Source organism: Mastomys coucha, unplaced genomic scaffold (genome assembly GCF_008632895.1).
Source record: "Mastomys coucha isolate ucsf_1 unplaced genomic scaffold, UCSF_Mcou_1 pScaffold20, whole genome shotgun sequence".
In the NCBI taxonomy this organism is placed as follows: Eukaryota; Metazoa; Chordata; class Mammalia; order Rodentia; family Muridae; genus Mastomys; species Mastomys coucha.
Genome location: NW_022196903.1, coordinates 125,357,933 through 125,370,706, shown reverse-complemented (window position 1 = coordinate 125,370,706; position 12,774 = coordinate 125,357,933). Strand labels below are relative to the sequence as shown.

The 12,774-nt window shown below is 42.2% G+C and overlaps 1 protein-coding gene across 2 annotated transcripts in view; it reads left to right on the top strand.

The window, feature by feature from the left end:
- Positions 1-12,774, top strand: part of Styk1 (serine/threonine/tyrosine kinase 1) — a 62,141-nt gene that overhangs the window by 108 nt on the left and 49,259 nt on the right. Inside the window, exon 1 of one of the 2 annotated variants that reach the window (XM_031383617.1) lies at positions 2,894-3,116. The exons of the other annotated variant lie outside the window; for it this stretch is intronic. The gene's annotated coding sequence lies outside the window, so the exon portion shown is untranslated. Of the gene's footprint in view, positions 1-2,893; positions 3,117-12,774 lie in introns of those variants that run through there. 2 annotated transcript variants of the gene reach the window in all.

The window sequence follows — 12,774 nt, the reverse complement described above, 5'->3', positions numbered from 1 at the left end:
TCTAGGAATTAATTTTCATCCTTTAGTTCTTGTTTTGTTTTGTTTCCATGATCCATTGGCCATTTAAGAATGTGGTGCTCAGTCTGCACATATTTCTAAAATGTTTGCACTTTCACTTCTTGTTGACATTTCTCATGTTTCCTCACTATGCTTTGATTAGGAACATGACTTATTTTGATTCTTTTAAAATATTTTAGTTTAAAAACATTTTTAATTACATTTATTTATTTGCTTATTTATGTAAGTGTGTGTATGTAGCATGAGAGAGAGAGAGAGAGTGAGAAAAAGTGTGAGTGTGTGAAAGTGTATGTGGGTGTGTATGTGTGTGTGTGTGTGTATGTGTGTGTGTGTGTGTGTGTGTGTGTTCATGCATGCAGTGTATGCTTGTGGAGGTCAGAGGACAATTGTGGGAGTCATTCTTTTCCTTCAGTGTAGGAGCTGAGACAAAATTCCAGTTATCTGTCTTGGCAGCAAGCATTACTCACCAAATGAACCACTTTGATCTATTATTTTTGTGAAGACATGGGTTTGTTGGTTTTTTGTTTGGTTTGGTTTGTTTGACTAGAAATGCATAACAGTGAAGGAAAGGTCACCCACATAAATGCTAAGTGTGGCCTTGCTCTCCTGTGATACCAATACTCAGGATGCTGAGGCAGGAGGATCACAAGAGTGTGCCAGGCCAGCGTAAGTTACCAGTGATTTCAAGAGTACCCGCAGTGAGACTGTCACCATTAACTAGAAAATCATCTGGTTTTTGGATAAGGCAGCCTAAGGCTAGTGACATCTCCCATAAGCATTTTTTCTCGGACAGGAAATGGACACCAGTAAAAGGTTAAGAAAACTTTTAATGAAAACAGGAATCCAGGGGAAGGGTAGTACTTCTTGTCAGATAGGTAAGTCGATAGAGTACACAGAAGAGTTGTAGCAAGCTTCTGCTTTATTCAGGCTAGCTGAAAGGCTGTCATCTGCCTAGGATCATGTGACACTCCACCTCATCAGGCCAAAACAAGAAGAAAGAAACACATTTTATTTCTGTTGATCTAATCATACAGTCAAAGGCTGTTCTATGTAAACCCAAATGTCAGGGTGGATGGATGAGACAGCAGATGAGAGCTAACAAAATGTACTACTGTGAACTTACCTTTTTGATGTTGGGCCAGGAAGGCACAGCTATTTGTCATTTCTGTCACCTACTGGACAGAATCAGGCCAGATTAGAGCCCCAAGCTGCTTTTGTGGTTCATTTTCAACTAAATAACAAGCATTTTGAGTAGTGTCTGCTGAGCTGTCTTGAAAGCATTAAGCAGCCTCATTGAGAATCTTCCTCCCTTTCCAATTTCCTAACCTCTGGCTTAGCCAACAACCCTCTCCCAAAAGAAAACTAGGACTGGGAGTGTAATTTAGTGGTAAAGGACTTTCTAGTCTATATGAGGTCCTGGGTTTGATCTATCTGACTGAAAAATGTGAAAGGGCTCCATTCGTAACTGCCTTGTCAGCTTTGAAGGTGGAAGAAAAAGATGTGGAGTAAGATGTCTGGCAGTAATTCCTCAGCTCTGAGAAAGCCCAAACAGAGTTGAAAGCTAGCCTAGCAGTGATGCTCCACTGTCGATAACAACTACAAACCAAGGAGTCTAGGAAAGGTCTTAGATGTTGGAAAAACAAGGAAACAGATCTTTTCCAAGATTCCCCAGAAAGGAACATATACAGTCATTTTAGTATAAGGAGACCTCTATAAACTGTTCAGTGTGCAGAGCTATAAGATATTAACTGTGTTAGCCAAGCAACTTCATCTGTGTAATTTGTTAAATCAGCAACATAAAACTAGCATATGACTGAGCTGACAGAACTTAAAGCTAACATAATTCACATTTGGACATTTACTCATGATCAACATTCTCTGAGTTACACCAACCCAGTATTAACACAAGATCACGCTAAGAGCAACAGCCACATTTACTTCCTTGTTTTTAGCTGATCACACAATACCTTTTTTTTAACCTTATAAAAATTTCCCTCTATAACCCCAAGAATCCTCAGTGTGGTAAGAAACCTCATAAACCACCAGTCTGTCTTCTATCTGGATCCCGAAGTTTCAATCTCTTGGCTAACTTTCTTCAGTACGTGGGAAAATTGCTTAAGGTACCAGATACCACTGCAGAAATTCCAGATCTGACAACAGCCCCATCAGAGCTTCCCTGGTGATCTCTTGTTGTCAGGAAAGCCTTCAGGGAAAACTTGGGGCATGGGTAGGCATTGCGGTCTCTTTGGGGTCTCCTTGCTTTCAGATAAAGTAAGAGGAATCGTTTGCCTCACTTAATGTTAAATGTCTTTGAAACAATTTCAAAGCAGCGTGCCTCAGGATTGAACCCCTTTTTAGGTTTTAAAAATGCCCTTTCTGATGAAATGACTCTACCAGTTGAAATATAATTCCCATCTATGTTTCAACTGTACATCAAGAGGGCTTAGACAAAGGATAAGTGTACGATATCTCCACTTTCCTACACACCTTTCCCCAGGAGCAAGGAGGTTCCAGAAAATAATGAGTTTCTAAAGATTCGTACTAAATATTTGATGACGTACTTCTAGGACTTTCTTTTGTATTTATTATTCTTAGGTTTCTCGGTGTCGTGGTTGTAGTTCGTTTTGTCTTGTAGAGTCCCTGGCAAAGCCTTTCTGTAGATAACTGCCTGGACTCTTCCATATAATTTCAAATTCCCCGGGAAACGGCCGATACAGGGGTCTGCCAGGCGGTGGCGCTGTTGACCTTCACCGTGACTCTGAGTCTCTCTGAACAGACTTCTCTTTCACTGTTCATTCACCTCGCAATCGAAAATAAGCGCGTCGCTTGGCAACAAGTCCAAGTTTTACAGTTTCGACCGTGGTTTCCTGCTGGGTGCTGTGTGGTGAGTTCCGGAAACCTCAGAGACCACAGATTTCCCTTTGTGGGGCGCCCCGCCCCGACTTCATCCTCAGCGGGCAGCCACGCCTCACTGGGGGAAGTTGAGACTGGAAAGTCTTTCCTTAAGGCTGGCACACCTTGCTGTGCCTCACCTGTCTCTTCCAGTCCCCTGACTGGCCAGCTCCATCTGAAACCAGAGTGACCGGAGGAGGGAAAAGGTACAAGCTGATTTTTGCGGTTAGAGGGAGGGAGAGGCACAGAGGGTGAATCTGGGTGGTTTGAAGTTTGGGGAGAAGAATGGAAAGGGAGAAGGAGCTAGGGGTGTAATGGCCGGGCTGGCTGTATGAGAACAGGTGCATTGATCGGTATTTCTTTGGAGCAAGTGCCTTGTGGTTTTTGACTTCTGGCTTTTTATGACACGAAAACTTCAGTTTTGGCAAAGAGAGCAGTAAAGATGAGATTCTCTGAGAAGCAAGAGCCAGGACCTAGAACTGGGAACTGAACTGGAGTCCTCTCCAAAAGCAATACCGAGCCATCTCTCCAGCCCCATCTCAGCCCTTTTTTACTTTCTACTTTTCAATAGGGTTTTGGTTGTCCAACCTGGCCCTGAACTGACTTTGTGGCCCTGTCAGGTCTCGAACCTTCTATTTTCATGCCTCTCAACTTCCAGAGTAACTGTTAGTATCTTTTTACTCAGAGATCAGTGTTTTGCTTGCTACGTATAGCAAGGAAGTTTAAATTATTTAAATCATTTTTATAGAGAAAATATCAGCTTGCCCAAAGATAGAATGAAAACAGTGTGTGTTCACTGGGCAGCAACAGGGTTCCAGGATACTTTCTGTCCAATACTGTTTAAAGAAACTCTTTGGGATGGAGAAATGCATCAGTAGGTAAGATACTTGTTACATAGCCTGATAACCTAAGATGGACCCAAAAACACACGTAAAGGTGGAAGGAGAGAACCAAGTCCCAAATGGTATCCTCTGAGCTGTACACAATGAGCTGTGATATATGCATGTATACACACACAGACATGGGCACACACACAAATTCATTCTCTGAGCTGTGATAGATGCTTGTATACACACACACAGAAACGGGCACACACACATTCATTCTCTCTCTCTCTCTCTCTCTCTATATATATATATATATATACATAAATATGTATATACATATAAGTTTGTGGAGTTTATATATATGTTATATACATTATATATATAGATAGATAGATAGAAATGAGAAAACAGTTTTTTTTAAGATTTATTTATTTATTTTAAGTATATGAGTACACGCTGTAGCTGTACAGATAGTTGTGAGCCTTCATCTGGTTGTTGGGAATTGACCTTAGGACCTCTGCTCACTCCTGTCAACCATGCTCGCTCCAGTTGGCCCCACCTCCTCCGGCCCAAAGATTTATTTCTTATTATAAATAAGTACACTGTATCTGTCTTCACCAGAAGAAGGCATCAGATTTCGTTACGGGTGGTTGTGAGCCACCATGTGGTTGCCGGGACTTGAATTCACGACCTTCAGGAGAGCAGTCGGTACTCTTACCTACCAGCCCCCCAAAAACAGCTTTTTCATGGTTGTCATTACAGATTGATATGCTCAATCAATTTCTGTAACTATTTTCTTTTTGTCTTTTTTTTTTTTTTTTTTTTTTTTTTTTTTTTTTTTTTGAGACAGGGTTTCTCTGTGTAGCCCTGGCTGTCCTGGAACTCACTCTGTAGACCAGGCTGGCCTCGAACTCAGAAATCTGCCTGCCTCTGCCTCCCAAGGGCTGGGGTTAAAGGCGTGCACCACCATCTATTTTCTTATGAGAATGACTTGCAGACCTAAGGATGCATTTATAGACCGTTGACCTATTTAGTAAGCCTCTGTTCTGGGGATACAGCCATGAAAAGGATAACCTAGCACCTACACCTATGGGCTCATGAACGTTTCCTCTGCTCCTGTACTCTTGTCACTTCAGATCTGTCCTCAGCAGTTCAAGTTTCATTGGTCTTGGTTCCCACATGCTCTCTGTATCGACATCTGTTTGTGCTGATGCAGGGCGCAGAGAGTTAGACTGTGATGCCCTGCAGGAGATGGATGTGGGTTGGAGTGAACAGATAATAATAGGAAACTTGAATTAAGTGTGGGCTAGTGGCGTGGGTTCTGAATGCTCTCTATTCGTTAGGATCATGCCTTGGACACAATTTCCACATGGGAAAAATGAGAGAAGAGATGAATTCCCTGAAGGCAAAGCTGCTGAGGCTACTAAGAGTCCTGTCTTGAGTCTAGGTCCTGAATTAATGTTATTTTTGTTTATTCTTATTATTACTGTTGTTTTTATTCTTGTGGGGATTTTTTTCTGAGCTATTTGCTTTGAGATGGGGTGTTACATATCTCTGGCAGTTCTGAAATTCACTGTGTTGCCAAAGATAAGCTTGAAATCCTGGTCCTCCTTCCGTCACCTCCCCATGTGCTGGAATTCAAATGTGTGCCACCATACCTGAGTCTGAGATTTATTTTAAGTGCTGTCACTCTGTGACCAAAGAAAAAAGCACACAGCCCTCTGTGTTTGATAGTTTTGTTACACTTTTTCTTCTTAGAAAGAAAAGGTGGGTATAGATATAGAAATGCCTAAGGATACATCCATGTTTAAAGACTGGAACCTTTTATTCTCTAGCTTCTAAGCATTTCTTTGAGTTCTTTATCTAGAATAATAATGAAAAGATAGGTTAATGTATACCCAGGGACACTTACTTTTGGATAATGTAGCTTCTTTCCTGGGTGTGCTAGTACTCAAGGCAGGCAACCTCCTCTTATTCTTATTCTTACTTTAGGGTAGAAGGCTACCCTCCCATTGCACCAATTGAGCTGCATGTTAGGACTAAAGACTGGACAAGAAGCAAATTAGGGGCAGAAAGACTAGCTAGGTTTATGATTTGAGAGTGCCTTCTATCAAGGTGGGATGAAGCATGGTGGTGGGAGCTTGAGATTCTGATGTCAGAAGGGGGTGAATTTTCAGATGGGAGGGAATATGCTCTTTCCCACCTGTCTCCTGTAGCTCAGACTGGCTTTAAACTTATGATATAGCTGGTGCAGTCCTTGGATTCCTACTGCAGCATGACATTTGACCTGACTTTCTCCTTTTTATTCGGTCTGGGATGGAGTCCATAAGACTGTGTCTCACATGTTTAGGGTGGGTCTTTTATCCTCAGTTTAACTTTTCTCACCAGCAGAAGTGTGTCTCCTTGGTGACAGTGATAGAGGAGGACATTGGCTGTTCACAGCAACATGTGGATGCACTGGAGTCATCCACTCAAGTGTGAGCAACACAGACACACAGACACGACACACACACACACACACACACACACACACACACACACACACACGAGCTTAGGATCAGCCTCTTTGAGGTCAGGTTTGCTGGACTGGCTCCTGCTGACTCTCACCTAAATAAATGCTCAATGAGTCTTTGTTAATCTTGGCCCCAAGTTTAATGCCGCTTCTAGTCACTTGGTGGGCACAGCAGCAGGATTTGTCAGCATGAGAAGCAGAAGTGGTGTACTTTGTTATTCGAGGTAGGGAAAGGCTAAAGGGATGCTGAAAATCTGACTTGGACATTCGGTCTTCCCTCCAATTTATAGTCACATTCCACAAATTCAGTCAGCGTGGTTGGAATCTGGGTGGGCCTATCTAGCTTCTTGCTCCTTGAATTTCCCTCCAGGCCTCAATATCTGATTCCTTCAAGTCCCTTGAAGCTGACAGCTTTGTATGAGCCAGCCTGAGTTCTGGTAGAAGAAAAGAACAGAGTGCTAGAATATTCTTATAGTCTTAGCAATAAGAATACAGGTAAGTGGCAAATTTTATCTGGGTGGAGGGGTGGGCTTCAGAAGACTGTCCATCCTGAGGCTTGGTAGCAGAAGATGCCATGGCAGTACATTGACAGCCGTATCCACCGGAAATGGCAGGCATCATGAAGCTGCCACACCTGGTTAACACAGTTCCAGCAGAGCTGAGACCATTTCTGCAGTCACTGTTCTTCTATCTCTAATGTTTGGGTTTTGGTCTCTAAATGTTACATAATTAGGGACTTTCTGCATTGTGAATCATTTTGACTTTTTCTGAGAACAATTATACTGGAGTCTTTTTAGGAAACATCCTAAAATTAACTTTATCTGGCCACCATTTGGAAGTCTCTTCTTTATGCCCTGCGGATCATTAAGTACAGATAAGCACATAGCTAGATTAGGCCATTGCTCCAGGAATCTGCTTGAGGTATATGCCCCTGAGCTAACTCAAATAGTGTAATTGATGCCCAGCAAATAGATAACTGACAAACCTTGACTGGTCAGGAGAATAGGTTACAGATTCATTTTATATAGTATCATTTTATTATAGGCTTAGAGGTCTCTAAAAATGTAGTTTAAAGATAGGGAGTGTACAGAGTACACTGTTGAAGGAATAAAACTCAGCAAATAAGATAGGTTGACTGAAGTAAACATTGCCTACTTTATAGCATAGATGATGAAACTTATAGTAAAAGAAGTTAGGCATCAGTACTTGCTAATTGTCAAAAGACGAGTTCAGATATTTTCCATTTGTCTCCAGTGCTTTCAAACAGCAAACATTGCCATCCTAAAAGCAGGTGTAATATATTAAATATGTTTGCTTTGGGGGAGACATTCTTTAAATTCTTTAAATTTGAGTTTTAATGCTAATAATCATAAGAAGAATTTGTTCCATTTGTATTTTCTAATTATGACTGGACAGGTAATGAAAAACCAAGCATATATTCTGAACCACCTGGATAATCACTAGTGGGCCTTTGTTCTGTGGAACTTGTATAAATAAGGAAGCAGCTGATTGCTAGTCAGTCAGCTTGAGGTTCCGAGATTCCCCTCTGGCTCTCCTCTCCATGCCGGGGGAAGATCCCCTGGAGTATATGGACACTGTGAATTCTACGGCCCAGGATCTCCTGTTTCATTCTCATCGACATAAAACTCAGTTTACCACAGAGACATTAAACCTCATCTGACTTTTGAGTGGTAAGAACGTGTAGCGAGTGGAGCATTAGGTGAGGATTTCAAACACCCAGTGCCAACCTTAGCTTCAGTGCGAGTTAACTGCTGGGTAGATGTGAGTAGTTCTGGTTGTTTTAGAAGGGCTCTTCATTCTTTCTTCCTATTTTTTTTCTATGTATACATTTTATTTTATTTTTGAAAGATTTATTTATTTATTTTATGTGTATGAGTACACCGTAGCTGTACAAATGGCTGTGAGCCATCATGTGGCTGCTGGGAATTGAACTCAGGACGGCCCCCGCTCTCTCCAGCGTAATACACTGTAGCTGTTTTCAGACGCACCAGAAGAGGGCATCAGATCTCATTACCGGTGGATGTGAGCCACCATGTGGTTGCTGGGATCTGAATTCAGGACCTTCGGAAGAGCAGTCAGTGCTCTTACCTGCTGAGCCATCTCACCAGCCCCTTATTTTATTTTATTTATTTTTTATGGGCTATTTTATTTATTTACATTTCATATGTTATCCTCTTTCCCAGTTTCCCCTCTGGAAACCCCCTATCCTCTCCTCCTGATTCTATGAGGGTGCTTCCCCACCCAGCCACCCACTCTCACCTCACAGCCCTGGGGAATCACCTCATCTACACTGAGGAATCGAGCCTTTACAAGCCCAAAGGCCTCTCCTCCCACTGATGTCTGACAAGGCTATCCTCTGCTACATATGCATCTGGAGCCTATGGGTCCCTCAATGTATGCTCTTTGGTTGGTCGTTTAGTCCTTGAGAGCTCTGGGGGGGGGTCTGGTTGGTTGATATTATTGTTTTTCCTATGGATTGCAAACCCCTTCAATTCCTTGGGTCCTTTCTTTAAATCCTCCATTTGGGTCCCCATGCTCAGTTCAATGGTTGGCTGTGAGCATCCACCTCTGTATTTGTCAGGCTCTTACAGAGGCTCTCAGGAGACGATTTTATCAGGCTCTTGTCAGAAAGCACTTCTTGGCATCCACAATAGTGTCTGGGTTTGCTGTCTGTATATTGGATGGATACCCAGGTGGTGCAGTCTCTGGATGGCCTTTCCTTCAGTCTCTGCCCCACACTCTGTCCTCGTATTTCCTTTATACAGGAGCAATTCTGGGTTAAAAGTTGGAGATGAGTGGGTGGCTCCCTCCTCCAACCTGGGGCCTTGCCTGACTTCTGGATATGGTTTCTACAGGTTCTCCTTCCCCTTTGTTGGGCATTTCAGCTAATCTCATCCCTGATAGGTCCTGGGAGCCTCTTGCCTTCCTGGTGTCTGGGACTTGCTACTACCTGAAGACCCAGCTATACCACTCCTGGGCATATACTCAAAAGATGCTCTAATATATAACAAGGACAAATGCTCCACTATGTTCATAGCAGCCTTATTTATAATAGCCAAAAGCTGGAAAAATCCAGATGTCCTTCAACAGAGGAATGGATACAGAAAATGTGGTACATTTACACAATGGAGTACTACTCAGTGATTAAAAACTATGACTTCATGAAATTTTTGGGCGAATTGATGGGATTTCTTTCTTTAGTTGCAGTGTATGCTCCTTCATGGTACGGAACAGTGGGTCCCCTGGTGATGCTTTCACATCACTTTCCCTTACTGTTTCTTCCACAATGCTCTTTCTCTTCTTAAATAATTTCTTTAAAGGGCGCTTATTTCACCAGTCAGAGCTCTGTGGCCTTTGTGATACAAGTGCTGCATTTCACCCTGTGTTAATGAGGTGATTAAAGAACGAAGGAAGGAAGGAGCCAGGCTCAAGTGGCTAACCCCTTTAATCCCATCACCTGGGAGGCTGAGACAGGTGGATCTCTATGAGTTCAAGACCAGCCTCGTCTACATAGCAAGCTCCAGGACAGCACATGCTACCTAATGAGTCTCAAAACAAACACAATTAAACAGACAGACAGACAGACAAACAGAGTGGGTAAGTAGGGATGTCAGAAAGCAGTGCAATGGCTTAGGAGGCACAAACACTTACCTCAGAAGCCTGCCATATCCATATGAATTCGATCCCTAAGAGAAAATAACCTACTGGCCTGCACACACACGTACTTTGGCATAAGCTCATGCACATATGCAACGCACACACACACACACACACACACACACACACATTTTTGCTTCTTTAGTTAGAATATGACTATCATGGCATGAATTTAAAGTCCTCAGTAATTTACAGTGTGTTAGCACAATGGCTTTCTGATGCTTTTTTGACCTGCTGGGTTTGCATCACTCCTTGAAGCCCAGGCTGCCCCTCTTGACCTCATGTCACTTCAGTTTCATCTTTTTCACCCATAATCCAAACTCAGTATAGCATAATAATAGATCCAGGATCAAGACATCACATGCCACTAAATTAGATCTCTCCTTTTTGTGTGTGTGTGTGTGTTGGTGTTTTACCTACATGTATGTCTGTATGAGGATGTCAGATCCCGAATGGAGTAATGTGAGCTGCATTATGTGTTCTAGGAATTGAATCTTGATCCTTTAGAAGAGCAAACAGCAGCCAGAGTTCTTAACTGCTGAGCCCCAAGCAAGACATTTTTTAAACTTAACGCTTCTAGTTTTTGTGTGCATTATACTGTTAGTACAACAGCAGTGAGGTGTTCTGACCTGATTTTTCTACTGTAAGAATGAAGGAAAACTTGAAGAGTACCTCAAGAGTTTAAGACTGTGTGAGAGGAATGTGGATAACCCAATAGTATTTGCAGATCGTTCCTCTTTCTTGGACCAAAATGAAAACAAGTGATTTTCAATCCCCTGGATTAGTAATGAGTTGGGAATGGAGGCAGGCTTGCTTGAAAGTGAAAGCAGGAACAAAGATTATCTACAACTGTGAGGGCAATGAACACCAGATGGTATCTGCAGGGCCATAACTGGTGATAGGCTGTGGGATATAGGTATTCAGATAGTGCCACACGCCTGCCAGTCTGGGCCTCCCTCAAGCCCTGTGGGGAACAGGGTCGTATTCTAGCATTCCTTGGCTGTAACATAAATAATTAGTGATGGGAGCCCTACAACTTCTAGCTTCTCACTGGCAGTAAAATAGTTTTTCTTTCTGTGTGAGACTGCTCTGATAATAAGTGCCTAACTGCTGTCTCTAACTCTTGAGACACCCTGTCTGGTAAGACAGCTTCTTAGTAAAAATTCCCAGCTAATTACAGCTAGGAAATCTATAGAATTATTGAAACACTGTGAAGGCCAGGAAATAATGCTCAATCTCAGTGTTAGCTATAACGAAATATTTCTTAGGGCACCTTTATGCCTGAATAAAGAAAGCACACAGATCTCTCCACAGACTTAGCAGAGATTAATCTGGAATACGTTTGAGTTAGGAGATACCCACAACTGACTGAAATCCCCAGGAAACAAACTCCCTTTGGAGTCATAATGCCTCTTGTCCAGATCAGGTTTTAAACCTGATACTGTAGACCTACTGGGGTAGACAAGTGAGTGCAGCAAGATAGCGAGACAGAAATCCCTTACAAAAGGGAAATTCTTTGATGGCTTAGATAGAGTTGATGACAATGCACTTTGGATATCGTCATGCATGAGAGAATGGTTTAGCAGTGATGTGGGGTCACAGCTTTGTGGGCACGAATGGAGATGTAGCTCAGTGCTGGAGAACTTGCCTGACATGGATATAGCCTGAGGCTTGATTTTTAGCACTGTCAAAAACCAAAACCAAAACCAAAAGAGAAAACAAAACAAAACAAAACAAAAAATAAACCAGACCCGAAATCCTAACAGAATGAATGAACAATGTAATAGAAATCTTGTGAAAAATATTCTAGGTGACAAGGAAGCCATCATAACAAGCTTCATAACAAACTTTCTTCCAAGATGGAGGTTTATTTTAGAGGAACTTGCTACATAACACACACACACACACACACACACACACACACACACACACTCACAAAGACATGCAAAAAAGAAAGAAAAAGAAATGTAACAAAGCCTTGTAACATTAAAACTATCAAACTTTGTGTTGAAGTTGGTTTAGAAATTATGAATTTTATAACAAAATAAAATTTACTTAAAAACACTGTGACTGAGGCTGGTGAGATGGCTCAGCGGGTATGAGCACTGACTGCTCTTCTGAAGGTATTGAGTTCAAATCCCAGCAACCACATCGTGGCTCACAACCACCCATAATGAGATCTGACGCCCTTTTCTAGTGCATCTGAAGAGTGCTTCAGTGTATTATGCCAGAGCAAGCGGGAGCCATCCTGAGTTCAATTCCCAGAAGCCACATGATAGCTCACGGCCATCCGCACAGCTACAGTGTACTCATACACATAAAATAAAATAAATAAATCTTTAAAAAAACAAAACACTGTGACTATGATAACCTCTATTAGACACTGCTTCCTGGCCTTTAGGGTATGACATCAGTGTCTGACGTTGAAGGAGCTTCAGGGAAAACTTGAAGAGCTCTGTGACTGTCTTTTTTTTTTTTTTTTTTTTTAAATTTCCGTACTAGGAAGGAGAGACGAAGAAAATGACTATGTTTGACTAAAATAACCCAATTTATTGGTAAAAGCTTTCAACTTCTGGATGCTTCTGACAGCTTTTCCACCAGGTAAAGCAGTAAATGAGCAACTGAGCTGTGGGAACCGTCTGCCTCCCCTTGACCTGGGGAGGAGGATGTGGAACGGTCTGCCTCCCCTTGACCTGGGGAGGAGGATGCCTCATTAAATGGAAAATAAAACTATTCAGGGTTACAGATTAGGTGGGGAAGTCTGAGTTTTATGAAAAAGCAGCTCTCAGGATTTTAAGTTTGCATTTGGAGCATGATGACGGAAAGGAAGTTCTGCATGTATGTCAG